This window comes from Phacochoerus africanus, chromosome 4 (assembly GCF_016906955.1).
Source record: "Phacochoerus africanus isolate WHEZ1 chromosome 4, ROS_Pafr_v1, whole genome shotgun sequence".
NCBI classification, from domain to species: Eukaryota; Metazoa; Chordata; class Mammalia; order Artiodactyla; family Suidae; genus Phacochoerus; species Phacochoerus africanus.
This window is the reverse complement of record NC_062547.1, coordinates 51246757-51263037: the sequence shown is the minus strand read 5'-3', so window position 1 is coordinate 51263037 and position 16281 is coordinate 51246757. Positions and strand designations below refer to the sequence as shown.

Sequence of the window (16281 nt, the reverse complement as noted above, 5' to 3'; positions counted from 1 at the left end):
CCTTGCTCAGTGGGTTAAGGATCTGGCATTGCCATGAGCTGTGGTGTAGATCACAGATGTGGCTGGGATCCCACAGTTGCTGTGGCTGTGGTGTAGGCCAGCATGTGTAGCTTCGATTCGACCCCTAGCCTGAGAACTTCCATATGCTGTGGGTGCAGCCCTAAAAAGAAAAAAAAAAAAAATGGACCTAATAGACATCACACTAGAGGAACTGATAGAAGATGACTTGATGGAGATTGTTTCTAAACCAGCATCAGATGGTGTGAAGACAAAATAGAACAAGCAGTGCCAGAAAACAAATTGACGTTAGATAATCTGGCAGAAGGGTTCTGATTAATTGACTGCTTCTGACTTCTTTTTTTGACCCTTGTATGACAGAAGCCTGAAACTAGAGCAACTGGTGAAAAAAGGATTGGTACCATATAGAAACATTTTTAGAGAAATGAAAAAACAAAAATATCAGACAAATACATTGTATTTCCATAAAGTTACACGGAGTGCCTGCCTCCCCTTCCACCTCTTCTACTTCCTCTACCTCCTCCACTTCTTCCACCCCTGAGGCAGCAAAACCAACCCCTTCTCTTCCTCCTCCTCCTCGGCCGACTCAATGGGAAGACGATGAAAACCTTTATGATGATCTGCTTCCACTTAATGAATAGTAAATAATCATCATGCTGTACAGTTAATAAGCACTATCTGTTGTGTATGTGTGTCTTTGTAGGAAAATCTAAAAGCTGCACAGCAAGAACCGTTGGAGATTTTTTTGTGTCATCGTCCTCATCGCCTATGTGTCCATCCCATAGAACATTGTGGGCAAGACCAGTACTGAAGAGGACAGCCTGTCCTTACGTAGGCATAAGGTGAGTGACATTTCATATAAAAGTCATAAGGTGTTAGTTTTCTTACTGTTTTATAGCTGCTTTCAAAGAGTCATTTCCCTGTATAGTGTGTCTCTCTCATAATTGTAGAACCTGGATATCAGCATACCATCCTACGTAAGTGGGTTTTTTTTTAAGTAACAATGTTTCCAGTACTGTATTATGAATGTGACTGTAATACGCTCTGCCATAGAAACTTTATAGTGATTCATTCATTACTGTATAAGCTAGACTACTGTGAAGCAATTGTAGCAATTACATTGGGCTACCATAAAGCAATCCTATTGCTGCTTCTCTATATATTTATATTATATATATAGAGAGAGGGACACACACATATATGTATATATCACACCTCATTTATCTACTTACCTATTAATGGACACAAGTGGCTCACATTATATTGCCTATTGTAAATGATGCTGCAGAGAACATAGGGGTGCATATATCTTTTCAAATTAGTGTTTTTGTTTTCTTTGAAAAAATACTTAGAAATGGAATTGCTGGAGTACATGGTAGTTCTATTCTTTTTTTTTTTTTTTTTTGGAAGTTCCCTGGCTAGGGGTTGAATCAGAGCTACTACAGCTGCTGGCCTGTGCCACAGCCACAGCAATGAGGGATCCAAGTCACATCTGTGACCAACACCACAGCTCTCGGCAACACCAGATCCTTCCACCCACCGAGCGAGGCCAGGAATTGAACCCGAATCCTCGTGGATCCTAGTCAGGGTTTGTTAACCACTGAGCCACGAAGGGAACTCCAGTAGTTCTATTTTTAATTTTTTTGAGGAAACTTCATACTGTTTTCCATAGGGCTATACCATTTTATATTCCCACCAACAATGCACAAGTGTTCCCTTTTCTCAGTATCCTTACCAACACCTGTTATCTGTTATCTTTTTGATAATAGCCATTCTGACAGGTGTGAAGTGATATCTTCTTGTGGTTTTGATTTGCATTTTCCTGATGATCAGTGATGTTGAGCGTCTTTACGTGTCTTTTGGCCACCTATATGTCTTCTTTGGGAAAATGTCTGTACGTGCCTCTAGATCCAACCATTTTTTAACTGGATTTTAAAAAAATATTGAGTTGTAGGAGTTTGTTATATATTTTATTTTATTTTATTTCTGTTTTCTAGACCTGCACTTGCAGCATATGGAAGTTCCCAGGCCAGGGATCAAATGGGAGCTACAGCCACTGGCCTACACCACAGCAACAGCAATGCAGGATCCAGCAGTGTCCGAGACCCACACTACAGCTCACGGCAATGCCGGATCCCCAACCCACTGAGTGAGGCCAGGGATCGAACTTGAATTCTCATGGATCCCAGTCGAGTTGGTTAACCATTGAGCCATGAAGGGAATACCTATTATATATTTTAGATATTAACCCCTTAGAGGATATATCATTTGCAGGTATCCTCTGCCATTCAAGTCTGTCTTTTCATTTTGCTTATAGTTTCCTTCACTGTGCACAGCTTTTTTGTTTGATGTAGTCTTTTTTTTTTTTTTTTTTTGTCTTTTTAGGGCCATACCTGGGCATATAGACATTCCCAGGCTAGGGGTTGAATCGGAGCTGCAGCTGCCAGCCTATACCACAGCCATAGAAACTTGGGATCCCAGCTGTGTCTGAGACCTACACCCCAGCTCACAGCAACACCAGATCCTTAACCCACTGAGCAGGGCCAAGGATCAAACCCATGTCCTCATGGATACTAGTCAGGTTTGTTACTGCTGAGCTACAACAGGAATTCCTAGTTTGATGTAGTCTTGTTTGCTTTAGTTTATTTTTGCTTTAGTTTCTCTTGCCTGAGGGGATATAGCCAAAAAAATTGCTACAATTTATATCAAAGAAACTACTGACTATGTTTTCTTTTCAGTTTTACAAAAGTTTCAGTTCTTACATTTAAGCCTTTATTTTGAATTTATTTTTGTGCATGGTATGAGAGAGTAGTCTAGTTTGATGCTTTTGCATGTAGCTGTCCAGTTTCCCCAGCACCACATATTGAAGAGACTGTCTTTTCCCATTGAATACCCTTACCTCCTTTGTTGTAGATGAATTGCTATTTTACTGAATTCATTTATTAGCTCTAACAGGTTTTTTTTTTTTGGTGGAATCTAGGGTTTTCTATATATAGTATTATATCATCTATAAACAGTGACAGTTTCCTTATTGATTTTCTGTCTGGATAATCTGTCCATTGATGTAAGTGGGGGTGTTAAAGTCTCTTATTAGTATTGTTTTACTGTCAGTTTTTCCTTATATTCTCCCAATTTTTGCTGTATGTATTTGGTGCTCCTATGTTGGGCACATATATATTTACAATGGTTACATCTTATTGGATCTGTCTCTTTATCATAATGTCATGTCCTTCCTTGTCTCTCCTTACAGTCTTTGTTTTAAAGTTTATTTTGTCTGATATAAGTGTTGCTACCCTAGCATTTTTTTTTGTTTCTTTTCATTTGCATGGAATACCTTTTCCCAGTCACTTTGATTTTAGTCTGCACATACCTCTAGATCCAAAGTGAGTATCTTATAAGCAGTATATATGTGTTTTTATCTATTCAGCCACTCTGTGTCTTTTGATTGGAGTGTAGTCTATTTACATTTAAAGTAATTATTGATAGGTATGTACTTGTACATTTTATTAATTGTTTTCTGACTGTATTTGTAGCTCTTTTCTGTTCCTTCTTCTTTTGCTCTCTTCCCTTGTGATTTGATGACTTTCTTTAGTGTCATATTTGGATTCCTTTCTTTTTTTCTGTATGTGTATCTATTATAGGCTTTTGGTTTGTGGTTACCATGAGGTTCATATATAATGACCTATGAATATATGTGATTATTTAACGTTAATAATCTATGTGTGAACACATTTTAACAACCCTGCATTTTTACACACATCTCCTATGTTTAATGTTTTCAACATATTTTACGTCTTTTTCTTTTGCATATCTTTTAATTATAATTTGTGGATGTAGGTGATTTTACTACTTTTGTCTTTTACTCTTCCTACTAGCTTTATAAGTGGTTGATCTACTACTTTTACTATATGAGGTTTTCTTTTTACAATTTTCATAATTCTGTTTGTGATCTTTTTTTTTCCCACTGAGAGAAGTCCCTTTCATATTTCTTGTAAAGCCAGTTTAGTGGTGCTGAACTCTTAGCTTTTGCTTGTCTGTAAAATTCTTTATCTCTGCTTCAAATCTGAATGATAACCTTACCCAGTAGAGTATTCTTGTAGTTTTTATCTTTCATCACTTTGAATATATGAAGCAGCTCCCTCCTGGCCTGCAGAGTTTCTGCTGAAAAGTCAGCTGAAAGCTTTATGGGAGTTCTTTTTAGATAACTAGTTACTTTTCTATTACTCCCTTTAAGATTCTTGCTTGGAGTTCCCGTAATGGCGCAGTGGTTAACGAATCCGATTAGGAACCATGAGGTTTCGGGTTCGGTCCCTTACCTTGTTCAGTGAGTTAATGATCTGGCATTGCCGTGAGCTGTGGGGTAGGTTGCAGACGTGGCTCGGATCCCCTGCTGCTGTGGCTCTGACATAGGCTGGTGGCTACAGCTCCGACTCGACCCCTAGCCTGGGAACCTCCATATGCCGCGGGAGCGGCCCAAGAAATAGCAAAAAGACAAAAAAAAAAAGATTCTTGCTTTATCTTTTTTTTCTTTCTTTATCTTTAATTTTTGCCGTTTTAACTGTAATGTGTCTTGGTGTAAACCTCCTAGGGTTCATCTTATTTGAGACTCTCTCTGTTTTCTGGATCTGTTTTCTTCCCCGGGTTAGGAAAATTTTCAGCTATTATGTCTTCAAATAAGTTCTCTGCCCCTTTCTTTCTCTCTTCTCTTTCTGGTACCCTTAAATACAAACGTCAGTACACTTGATACACTTGATGTTATCTCAGAGGTTTCTTAAACTATCCTCATTTAAAAAAAATTTTTTTTTTTTCTGTTCAGCTTGGGTGATCTTTACTACTCTTCCATTGCTGATCCATTTCTCTGTGTCATCTAATCTGTGTTGATTTTTTTTCTAGTGTATTTTAAATTTTTCAGTTATTATATTCTTCAGCTCTGTTTGTTTCTTCTTTATATTTTCTTTTTAGGGCCACACTCATAGCATTTGGAGGTTCCCAGACTGCGAGTCGAATTGGAGCTGTAGCTGCCAGCCTACATCTTCTTTATATTTTCTAAGTCTTTGTTAAACTTCTCATTGTGTTCATCCACTCTTCTCCAAGTTCACTGAGCATCTTTTTTTTTGTTTTGTTTTGTTTTGGTTTTTTTTTTTTTTTTTTTGGCTTTTCTAGGGCCACACCCGCAGCATATGGAGGTTCCCAGGCTAGGGGTCTAATCAGAGCTATAGCCTCTGGCCTAGCCACAGCCACAGCAACGCAGGATCCATGCCGCAGCCACGTCTTCGACCTATACCATGGCTCATGGCAACGCTCAATCCTTAACCCACTGAACGAGGCCAGGGATCAAACCCGCAACCTCACGGTTCCTAGCTGGATTCATTAATCACTGAGCCACGACGGGAACTTCCATTGAGCATCTTTATTGTAATTACCTTGAACTCTTTATCTACCCAGATTGCTTATCTCAGTTTCAGTTAGTAGTTCTGGAATTTTGTCTTATTCCTTAGCTTGGAACATACTCTTCTGTCTCCTCATTTTGCCTAATTCTCTGTGTTTATTTCTATGTTGTAGGTAGGTTGGTACATTTCTCAATCTTGGAGAAGTGGCCTTTTGTTGGAGATGTTTTATGGGACCCAGTAGCACACTACCCTCTGGTCACCAAAGTTATATGCTCTAGGGGTGCCCCCTGTGTGAGCTGTGTCAGCATACTGGTAGGAGGGGATGGGTCCTTGTGTGACTGGTGACAGCCTGCTGGTTGGCAGACCAGCCCTGGTGGGGCAGGCTCTGAGGCTCAGGGGTTCCAGGACTGGTCCTGGCCAGCTAGTGGGCAGGAAAGTTCATAGGGCTAATAAGATAGAGAGGGGACTCCAAATAGTCACCTGCCAGAACCAGTGTCCTTGAGATAGAACAAGCTCCCCAAATTGATTGTGGCCAGCATCTGTGTCCCCAGGGGAAGTTCCATTTGCTTCCTGCTTCTCCAGGAGGCTCTTCAAGGTTGGCAAGTAGTCTGACCCAGGATCCTTTAAAAGTACTGCATGTGAGATTTTGCACGTGTCCTTTAAGAGTGGAATCTCTGTTTCCTACATCCCTCTGGCTCTCTGTACCCAAGCCTTGCTGGCCTTCAAGGCCAGATGTTCTAAAGGCTCATCTTCCAGTACAGGACCTCTGGGCTGGGGACCCCGACGTGTGGCTCAGACCTTTCACTCCTTAGGGAGAATGTCTGCATTTGTGATGATCCTGTCATTTGTGGGTCTCCTCCCTGGGAGCATGGGTCTTGCTACACTGTGTCTCCACCCTCCCCACCCATCTCATTGTAGTTCCTCCTTTATATCTTTAGTTGTGGAAAATCTTTTCTACTTGTCTTCAGCTCATTGCTCTGTCAACAGTTGTGTGCCTGTGGGTGGGATTGAGCTCAGCATTTTCCTCCTTAGCCATCCACACCTCCTACCTGAATTTGGTTAACAACCTGATGGTCTCAGAAGATTTATCCCTAGACTTTCCTGAAAGGAACACAGTCATGGATTTCAGCCTTTAGGAGACTCTAAGCAGAAGACCCAGTTGAGCCCCACTGTACCTGTACTTTTGACCTACAGAACTGTGAGATAATCAATGGGTGTTGTTTCAAGTTGTTTCAAGTTTGTGGTGATTTGTTATGGCAACAATAGAAAATGAATACATTGTACTACAATGATTTACATTATATTCAAAGACATTGATCCCCACCACTTTGTCATTATGGGTCAGTCTCTCATGTCTTTACTTCCTGTCTTTTCCAGTTTAGACTCTTTGGTCTGCCATTATATTTATTCCCTTAGAAGCACTCTCAGCTCTCTTGTTCTTTCCCTCTGTTGTGGTACTGCTCAGATTTGACTGGGCGTAGCCTAACGGTCACCTGAAGGGTCTGTTAAAACGCAGACACCTGGGCCCTACCTGCAGAGTTTCTGATTCAAGAGGTCTGCCATGAGGCCCGAGACTTTACATTTCTTGCCAGTTTTTAGTGATTCTGTTGCTGCTGGTCTGGAGACCACACATTGAGAAACATGGCTTTGCTATGATCTCCCTGATTGAACTCAACCCTCTTTTCTGCACCTGCAACCAAGTAGCTGTATGTTGCTGAAGAGAGAAATCACCATCTGGACTTACTGCTTTACCTTAAATCTGTGGTTACAGATGCCCAATGGGCTCTTAACAACTGTCTGGCTGTCCTTTCACATTTCCCTAAGAAGGTCTCTAACTTTCCTCTCTTCTCAATCCTCCAATATGCCCTCATCCCTTAGTTTCAACAGATAACCTCAACCTTTTATACTTCATTGAGGAAGTAGAAGCCAGGAGATGGGAACTCCCTCATCTTCCCACTAATAAAGCTCTAACTCTGATGGAGGCTGCTTCTTCTCTTCTCTTCTATAGAAAGATAGGTCTCCACCTATCACCAGCAAACCTCTCCTACTCAGCATCCTCTTGCCCTCACCTCTCCAAGACCTCTGCTTCTTTAATCTCCTCCTTTTCCCTATGCTACGGATTGTGTCAATCTGGTGTTTCCCTGTATCCCCATTTTTATTTTTTTTATTTTTCATTTTCTTTCTTCGGGCTGCACCTGCAGGCTGTGGAAGTTCCCAGGCAGGGGGTCAGATTGAAGCTGCAGCTGCAGGCCTATGCCGCGACCACAGCAACACCAGATCCTAACCACATCTGTGACTTGTGCTGCAGTTTGTAGCAACACTGGATCATTAACCTACGGAGCAAGTTCAGGGATGGAACCTGCATCCTTGTGGATACTAGTCAGGTTCTTAACCTGCTGAGCCACAATGGGAACGCCTCTCCTAATCTCCATTTTTAGCCCTCCCTTGATCCTGTATGTCTCCTGGCCACTATCACATTTCTCCTCTCCCATTCACAGCAGAAGTTTTGTAAGTAAAAGAAACCATAGTAAGTGTTTCTTCTTCCTCACTTCCCATTCACTTTTTGAAAAGATGCATAGGAAATGTATTTGTTTGTTGACTGACTATTACATTGCATACTTGATATCTGTTGAGTGTTACTTGGTGGTCCCCATTCTCATGAGTTCATGGACAAATCCCTAAACATGGCATTTAGAGCTAGTGACAAGAGCTATACAAAAAAAAAAAAAGCAAAGTGGTGGTTTTCATGACTCATAAGGACATTCAATAAGTACATATTGAGCACCTATAGTGCATCAGGAACTGAGGATACATCAGGGAAAAAGCTAAAGTTCCTTTCCACATGGAGTTTACATTCTAGCTGGAGAATATAGAAAATAAACAAGGACAATAAGAAGGAAAAAATGTATATAATGGGAGCTGCTCCCATTGTAGTTGAGCTGGTTAAGGACTCAATGGAATCTTCGTAAAGATGTGGGTTCGATCTCTGACCTCACTCAGTGGGTTAAGGATCTGGCATTGCCACAAGGTGCGGCATAGCTAGCAGACACAGTTCAGATCCAGCATTGCTATGGCTGTGGCATGGGCCCAGCTGCAGCTCCAGTTTGACCCCTAGCCTGGCACTTCCATATGCCACAAGTGCAGCCTAAAAAGAAAAAAGAAAAAAATATATATATCTATAAATGATACGTGATATAAGGAAAAATAAAGCAGAGAGAGTTAGGGAATGTATCCAGGAGGGTTGTAATTGCAAATAAGATGGTTAGATAAGACCCCACTGAGAAGGTTATTTGAGTGAAGACCTGAGGGAGAGAGAGGAGCTCGCTGGGCAAATATCCGGGAAAGGACATTCCAGGCAGAGAAAATAGTAGGAGCAAAGGCCTCGGGGCGTGAGCATGCCTGGCTGGTTGAAGTAACTGCAAGAAACTGCAAAGAATGAAAAGGAGTTGGCCTGGAGCTAGGTGAGCAAAGGGAATGACCAAGAGTCATCAAGGAGCCAAATTGTGAAGGACAGAATTTGGTAAACTTTTCTATAAAGTACCAGATAGAGAATATTTTAAGCTTTGCAGGCCACCCATGGTCTCTGATACCTATTCTTCCTTTAAAACTTTTTTTTTTTTTTTTTGCTTTTTTAGGGCCGCACCTGTGGCATATGTAAGTTTCCAGGCTAGGGGTTGAACTGAAGCTGCAGCTGCCAACCACAGCCACAGAAACACGGCATCCGAGCTGCATCTGTGATCCACACAGCAGCTCATGGCAACGCCAGATCCTTCACCACTGGGTGAGGCCAGGGATGGAACCTGCATCCTCATGGATACTAGTCAGATTCATTTTTGCCACAACAGGAACTCCCCCCCCCCCTTTTTTTTTTTTTTGGTCTTTTCTAGGGCCGCACCCACAGCACGCTAGGGATCTAATCAGAGCTGTAGCTGCCAGCCTACGCCAGAGCCACAGCAACGCCAGAGCCAAGCTGCAACTGTGACCTACACCACAGCTCACGGCAACGCCAGATCCTTAACCCACTGAGCGAGGCCAGGGATCAAACCTGTGTCCTCATGGATGTTAGTCAAGTTCATTTCTGCTGAGCCACAATGGGAACTCCCCATTTATTTATTTACATTCAATTTTATTTTGGCTGTCCCTGCGACATGTGCAAGTTCCCGGGCCAGGGATCAAACCTGTGCCACAGACCCAGACCACTGCAGCAACTCTCCTAGACACTTAACCTGCTACTCCACAAGGGAATTCATGGGCCTCTTTTAGATTTTGAGAAAAATCTCTCCTCCTGTTGTGTGGCCAATAGGCTGATGAGGCAGGGAGGGGTGTTGTGTGTGACAGAGGAATCAGGGACATGAGAATTTAGGTTATAATGGGGCAAAATAAACTACCATATAACTTAAAGGCTTAAACAACAAACTTTTATTGTTACTCATCTTCTGTGGGTCGGGGGTTTGGACAAAGCATAGCAGGGCTAACAGTCTCTTCTGGGCCTTGAATGTCCCATATGGCTCCTTCACTCACATGTGTTCACAAATAGCCAGAGTCCGGCTGCAACAGCCACGCTGGGGTCATACACCTGGCAGCTTGGCTCTTGCTGTTGGCTGGATTTCTTGATTCACCTCCAGGTGGTCTTATAGCCTCTCCCTCTTCATGTGGCCTGTCTAACAGAGTAGCCAGACTTCTTACATGGCAGGGAAGGGTTTCCAAAATTATAGAAGCAGGAGTTCCCTTTGTGGCTCAGTGGTTAACGAATCCAATTAGGAACCATGAGGTTTCAGGCTCGATCCCTGGCCTTGCTCAGTGGGTTAAGGATCTAGCATTGCTGTGAGATGTGGTGTGGGTTGCAGACATGGCTCGGATCCCGAGTTGCTGTGGCTGTGGCATAGGGCCTCGGCTACAGCTCCAATTAGACCCCTAGCCTGGGAACCTGCATATGCCGTGGGTGTGGCCCTAAAAAAGACAAAAAAAAAGAAAATGTAGAAGCAAAAGTTGGCAGGCCTTCTGAAAGGTTAGGCTCAACACTGGCATCCACTGTGCCATGTTCTCCTATTGAAAGATTCAAGGGGAGAAGCCATTCAAGGACATGCATATAGGAGCTCTAGTTCCCTAAAGGTCCCAAAAGGATGGACCAGCAACACTGAACAGAAAGTAAGACATGTGTTAGCAATGGAGATGGTAAGAATTCACTGGCTTCTGGGTATGTTTTTTTTTTTTCTTTCTTTTTATGGCCCACCTGAAGCATATGGAAGTTCCCTGGGCTAGGGATCGAATCAGAGCTGCAGCTGCCAACCTACACCACAGCCACAGCAACCCCAGATCCAAGCCATGCCTGCGACCTATGCTGCAGCTTGTGGCAATGCCATGGAACCGACATCCTCACAGAGACTATGTCTGGTTCTTAACCTGCTGAGGCACGCGGGAACTCCTGGTTTGTGGATATGTTGTGAGAGGATTTGATGACATTGTATGCAAGTGTGAGAAAGAATGGAGTGTCACTCTGAGGTTTTCAGGTTGAGCAATTGGAAGGATGCCTTTTACTGAGAAGACTGAGGGAGGGGCAGGGTTAAAGAGATTGTCAGGAGTTCCAACCTGTCATTTTTGAATTTGAGACTTCTATTGAATATACGAGTGAGATATCAAGGAGCAGTTCAATATATGGGTTTGGAGAGGCCTGGTGTGGATATATAATTTTTAAGTCAGTGTATAGATTGTATTTAAGGCTATGAGACAGGATGATATCATCAAGGTAGCTTAAAAGCAAGAAAGGGACATTTCCAGGAGGCAGAAATCAAAAAGGAGCCCAATGCTAGTATGGTGAGCAGAATTCAAAGCTGGGACAGGAGGAGTTCCTGTCGTGGCTCAGTGGTTAACGAATCTGACTGGGAACCATGAGATTTCGGGTTTAATCCCTGTGCTTTCTCAGTGGGTTAAGGATCTGGCGTTGCTGTGAGCTGTAGTGTAGGTTGCAGATGCAGCTTGGATCCCACATTGCTGTGGCGCTGGTGTAGACTGTTGGCTACAGCTCTGATTCGACCCTAGCCTGGGAACCTCCATATGCCATGGTAACAGCCCTAGAAAAGGCAAAAAGACAAAAAAAAAACAACAACAACAACAACAACAACAACGACAACCAACAACAAAGCTGGGACAGGATAGGTTTCAGGTACCAAGATGCGAATGTTAATGTTGTTATGGCAACAGGAGATGAGGCTTTGGACTTTGAGCTGGAATGAAGGTCCCATCATAAAGTATGAAAGAGCCCACTAAAAGTTTAGCAGAGTCAATAAAAATTAGTACTCTATGGACAAATTTCACAGCAGTGTGGACAAGGAAATACCTAAAACTTTTCAGAGAGAAAGAACAGTTTTCTACAAGCCTCAAAAAATCAGAAGTCATCTAGGAATTTGCATTATGGCTCAGTGGTAAATGAACCAACTAGTATCCATGAGGATTCGGGTTCGATCCCTGGCCTCACTCACTGGGTTAAGGATCTGGTGTTGCCGTGAGCTGTAGTGTAGGCTGCAGAGGTGGCTCAGGTCCCAAGTTGCTGTGGCTGTGGTGTAGGCTGGCAGCTGCAGCTCCAATTCAGTCCCTAGCCTGGGAACTTCCATATGCCATGGGTGAGGCCCTGAAAAGCCAAAAAAAAAAAAATCAGAAGGCATCTGAATTCTCACCTTTCTTATGGGAAGCCAGGAGGTAATAGAAGAATGCCTTCAAATTACTGAGAAAAAATAATTTTCAACTTAGAATTCTAACCCTACCAAGCTATCAAAAGAAGGTAGAAAAAATATTTTTAGACATGCCAAGTCAAAAAAATGTTACTTCCATTGTACTCTTGGGACACAACAGGAGAATCTGCTCCACTAAAACAAGGGCATAAAACACGAGGGAGGATGAATGGGAACCACAAGATCTGGTCTTCATCACGAGAGGTGAAGGAAATCCCTAAGATGATGGTGGAGGATCCAAGATTAAAATGATTCTGCAGGCTTAGAGGACAGCCAGCTCATTCTGGAAGAAGTCAGAAGGCTCCGGGGGAAAGTTCAAGGAGATCCGATAGATAGCCTGCCTAAACTACGCTTGAGAGAAGATTTACACAATTGATGGAACGCTTGAAGACACGTCAGGGTAAGGACATAGACAACTAAGCAAATAAAATTTTAGACTTTTGGAGTTCTTGTCTTGGCTCAGTGGAAATGAATCTGACTAGTATCCAGGAGGACACAGGTTCAACCCCTGACCTTGCTCAGTAGGTTAAGGATCCAGTGTTGCCGTGAGCTGTGGTGTAGGTCACAGGCATGGCTTGGATCTTGCGTTGCTGTGGCTGTGGCATAGGCTAGCAGCTACAGCTCCAATTTGACCCCTAGCCTGGGAACCTCCATATGCTGCAGGTGTGGCCCTAAAGTTAAAAAGCAAACAAACAAACAAACAAACAAAAAACTAGGCATTTTTAAAAAAGAGAAAACAAAGCTAAAATTAAAAATTGCCAATTGATTATAATATGCATCATGATTTCAGAGATAAAGTCTCTGAATTGTTAAAATGTGACCAAATGTACCTGTTAGAATCAAAATCCAGTTGTTCATTAGGAAGGGCCTGTGAGTGGTAAGAATGTCTTAGTTTTTAACATTCTGAGATTTTACCTTCCCTAACACTTGAATACTAATTTGACTAAGTCTAAGTTTCTTTCATTCCTAAGGCTTTTTCTTCAGTTCTGGAGAAAAAAGAACCCCAGTACTTTTTTCCTTCCTTCCTTCCTTCCTTTCTTTCTTTTTTTCTTTCTTTCTCTCTCCTTTCTTTCTTTCTTCCTTCCTTCCTTCCTTCCTTCCTTCCTTTTTTAATGTCTGTTGTCCTTTTAGGGCCACACCTGCAGCATATGGAGGTTCCCAGGCTAGGGGTCTAATTGGAGCTGTAGCTGCCAGCCTAAGCCACAGCCACAGCAACGCCAGATCGGAATCGTGTCTGCGACCTACACCACAGCTCATGGCAATGCTGGATCCTTAACCCACTGAGCGAGGCCAGGGATCGAACCCACAACCTCATGGTTCCTAGTCGGATTTGTTTCTGCTAAGCCACGACAGGAACTCCCCAACACTTTTCATATATTGCTTTTTCTGCCATTTCTTTCCTGCCATTTCTTTCTCAGGAACACCTATTATATAAACTTTTTAATCTGTTCTCCATGTTTTAACTACTGTTTCTTTCTGTTTATCCCAGGCTCTATGTGAGCTCCTGAGTTCTCTCTTCCAATTCTAATTTACTCTTTGAGCGTTTTCAGTCTGAAGTTTCTTCTGTTACAGCCTTTTAGATTTCAATTAGGGTATTTTTCATTTCAAGGATTTCTACTTGGTTATTGTTTTGTGTCACTCTATTTTTGCTTACTAATTTCCTTTTGAAATGGGAGGTGTGCATTCATCTATGAACATTTTCAATATCCTATTTTAAAGTCTTTCTATACTCTTTTACGAATTTCCAGTGGAAATTTGAGAAAATTTCTGATCTGATTGTTAATTTCAAAAGCCATCTTTCTCACAGAGTAGGTTCTTTCATATGGTTTGGCATTACGGTTTGCAAGCCCCCCCCCACTGTTTCTTGTTTGTTTGTTTTTGTTTTGTTTTGTTTCTTAATGACCACATTCAGGCGTATGGAAGTTCCTGGGCCAGGGACTGCATCTGAGCCACAGCAGCTGCTGTGGTGCCAATTCCTTTAACCCACTGTGCCTGGCTGGGGATCAAACCTGAGCCTCTGTAACTACCCAAGCCACTCCGGTTCTTCACCCACTGTGCCACAGTGAGAACTCCTGCAAGCTCTTTTTGAGTGAGAAAAAAAAATTTTTGTTTAAGTTTTATTGAAGTATAGTTGATACACAACGTTGTAGTAATTTCGGCTGTACAACAGAGTGATTCAGTTATACATAAAGATGCATCCATTCAGAAGATTTTTGTTTGATTTCTCTTCTACTTTCTCTCATTCCTTCTCTGTATGCTACCCTCTGGCCCTCTGGATCTCACCCAAGAGTCAGGGCTGTGGATTACAGTCCTCCATCTCCACATATAAGGAATATGGTGTATCTAGTCATGGACCAGTAGACAACTTGCCAATTCCTGGTAGCAAGGTGTCCTCATCTCCTCAGGTTCTGATTAAGAATCCACAGATTGACAGCTGTTTTCTTCAGCTTCTTTTCACAAGCAGTGGAGCCTGCATCAGCCTCTGAGAGCAAGCTGTGAGTTTCAGTCTCCCACACTGAGGTGAGTACTTTATGCCTATAAGGAGCTAGATGCTCACCCAGCTACCAAGGTCTAGCTTCCAGACTTGGAGCCCACACGTGCGAGACACTGGCCCCACTGATCTTACTGTGTTTCTGTTTCATTTCTGGCTCATGAAAATATGTAAGAGTCCAGGTATACCTTTTTTTTTTTAGGATCGCACCTGCGGCATATGGAAGTTCCCAGGCTAGGGGTCGAATCGGAGCTACAGCCACCGGCCTCTGCCACAGCCACAACAACTTGGGATCCGAGCTGCATCTGGAACCTACACCACAGCTCATGGCAGCGCCAGATCACTAACCCACTGAGCGAGGCCAGGGATCAAATCCACATCCTCATGGATACTGTCGGATTCATTTACTGCTGAGCCACGACGGGAACTCCCAGCTATATCTTTTTAAAGAATCATTTTTATATTTTAAATGTCATGGCTGGCTGTATGGTTGAAGTGAAGGGGTTTTTGGAGATAAACACTCACTTCCTTGTATTGACATCAGTCTCCTCACACCTGCTTTCTGTCCCCCACACCTCTACTAAAACCACAAAGTCAAAGCCACTGATGATGTCCAGGTTGCCACATCCAGTGGATGTTTCTCTGTCCTAATCATACTTGGCTCTTTGGCAGCTTTTGACACAACTGCCTGCTCTGTTTTCAAAACCCTCTTTTGGCTACCCGGAATTCTACCAATTCCCCTTTTCATTGTCCTTTGTAGCTCAGAAGATCCACAGTTTTAAGATACTTTTGTCTTCCAGCATTTATTGCTGTTGATGATGGCTTGCTAAAGCCTATTCATCTTTTGTAAGTAGTCTCTCTTTTTCCATAGGTTGCTTTTAAGATTTTTGCTTCGTTTGTTTTGCTTTGTTTTTTGTCATTTTGTCTTTTTTTAGAGCTGCACCTGAGGTACATGGAGGGTCCCAGCTAGGAGTCCTATCAGAGCTGTAGCCACTGGCCTATGCCAGAGCCAGAGCCACAGCCACAGCAGCTTGGGATCCTTAACACACTGAGCGAGGCCAGGGATTGAACACGAAATCTCATGAATGCTGGTTGGTTTCATTAACCACTGAGCCACTATGGGAACTCCTAAGATTTTTATTTTGTTTTGGCCACATCTCTGGCATGTGGAAGTTAACAGGCCAAGAATCGAACTCTTACACTTGCACCACAGCTATAACCAGAGCCACAGGAGTGACAACACTGGATCCTTAACCTGCTGAGCCATGGGGGAACTCCAGTTTGTTTGTTTTTTTTCTTATGTTTGATGTTTTCCAATTTACCATGATGTCTAGGTATGAATTTATTTATATTTTGATTTTATTATATTATGAATTTATTTATATTTTGTGACCCACACCTGATGGATAGTGTGAATTCAAGTCCCACACCAAGGACAAGCTTGGGGTTTCAGTTTATCATCAATGATTCTTCTTTTTTTTCTGCCAATGGCAGACTTTCTTGCTCCTTCCCCAGGCTGGTAAGCAGAGTTGTTCTGTCTTCCTGTGGAGAGTAGGTAATACCTCTATTCCAATTCCAGCTCTTGTCAGGACTTAAGGCCTCATTTTCTGTTGTCACAACAACATTAAAATCCCATCTTTGGAGTTCTCGACAT

General features: G+C 42.6%; 1 protein-coding gene across 2 annotated transcripts in view; it reads left to right on the top strand.

Moving 5' to 3' along the window:
- Window positions 1-16281, top strand: part of SWAP70 (switching B cell complex subunit SWAP70) — a 135012-nt gene that overhangs the window by 13871 nt on the left and 104860 nt on the right. For both annotated transcript variants that reach the window (XM_047776315.1, XM_047776313.1), the window contains exon 2: window positions 722-860. The gene's annotated coding sequence lies outside the window, so the exon portion shown is untranslated. The remainder of the gene's footprint in view (window positions 1-721; window positions 861-16281) is intronic.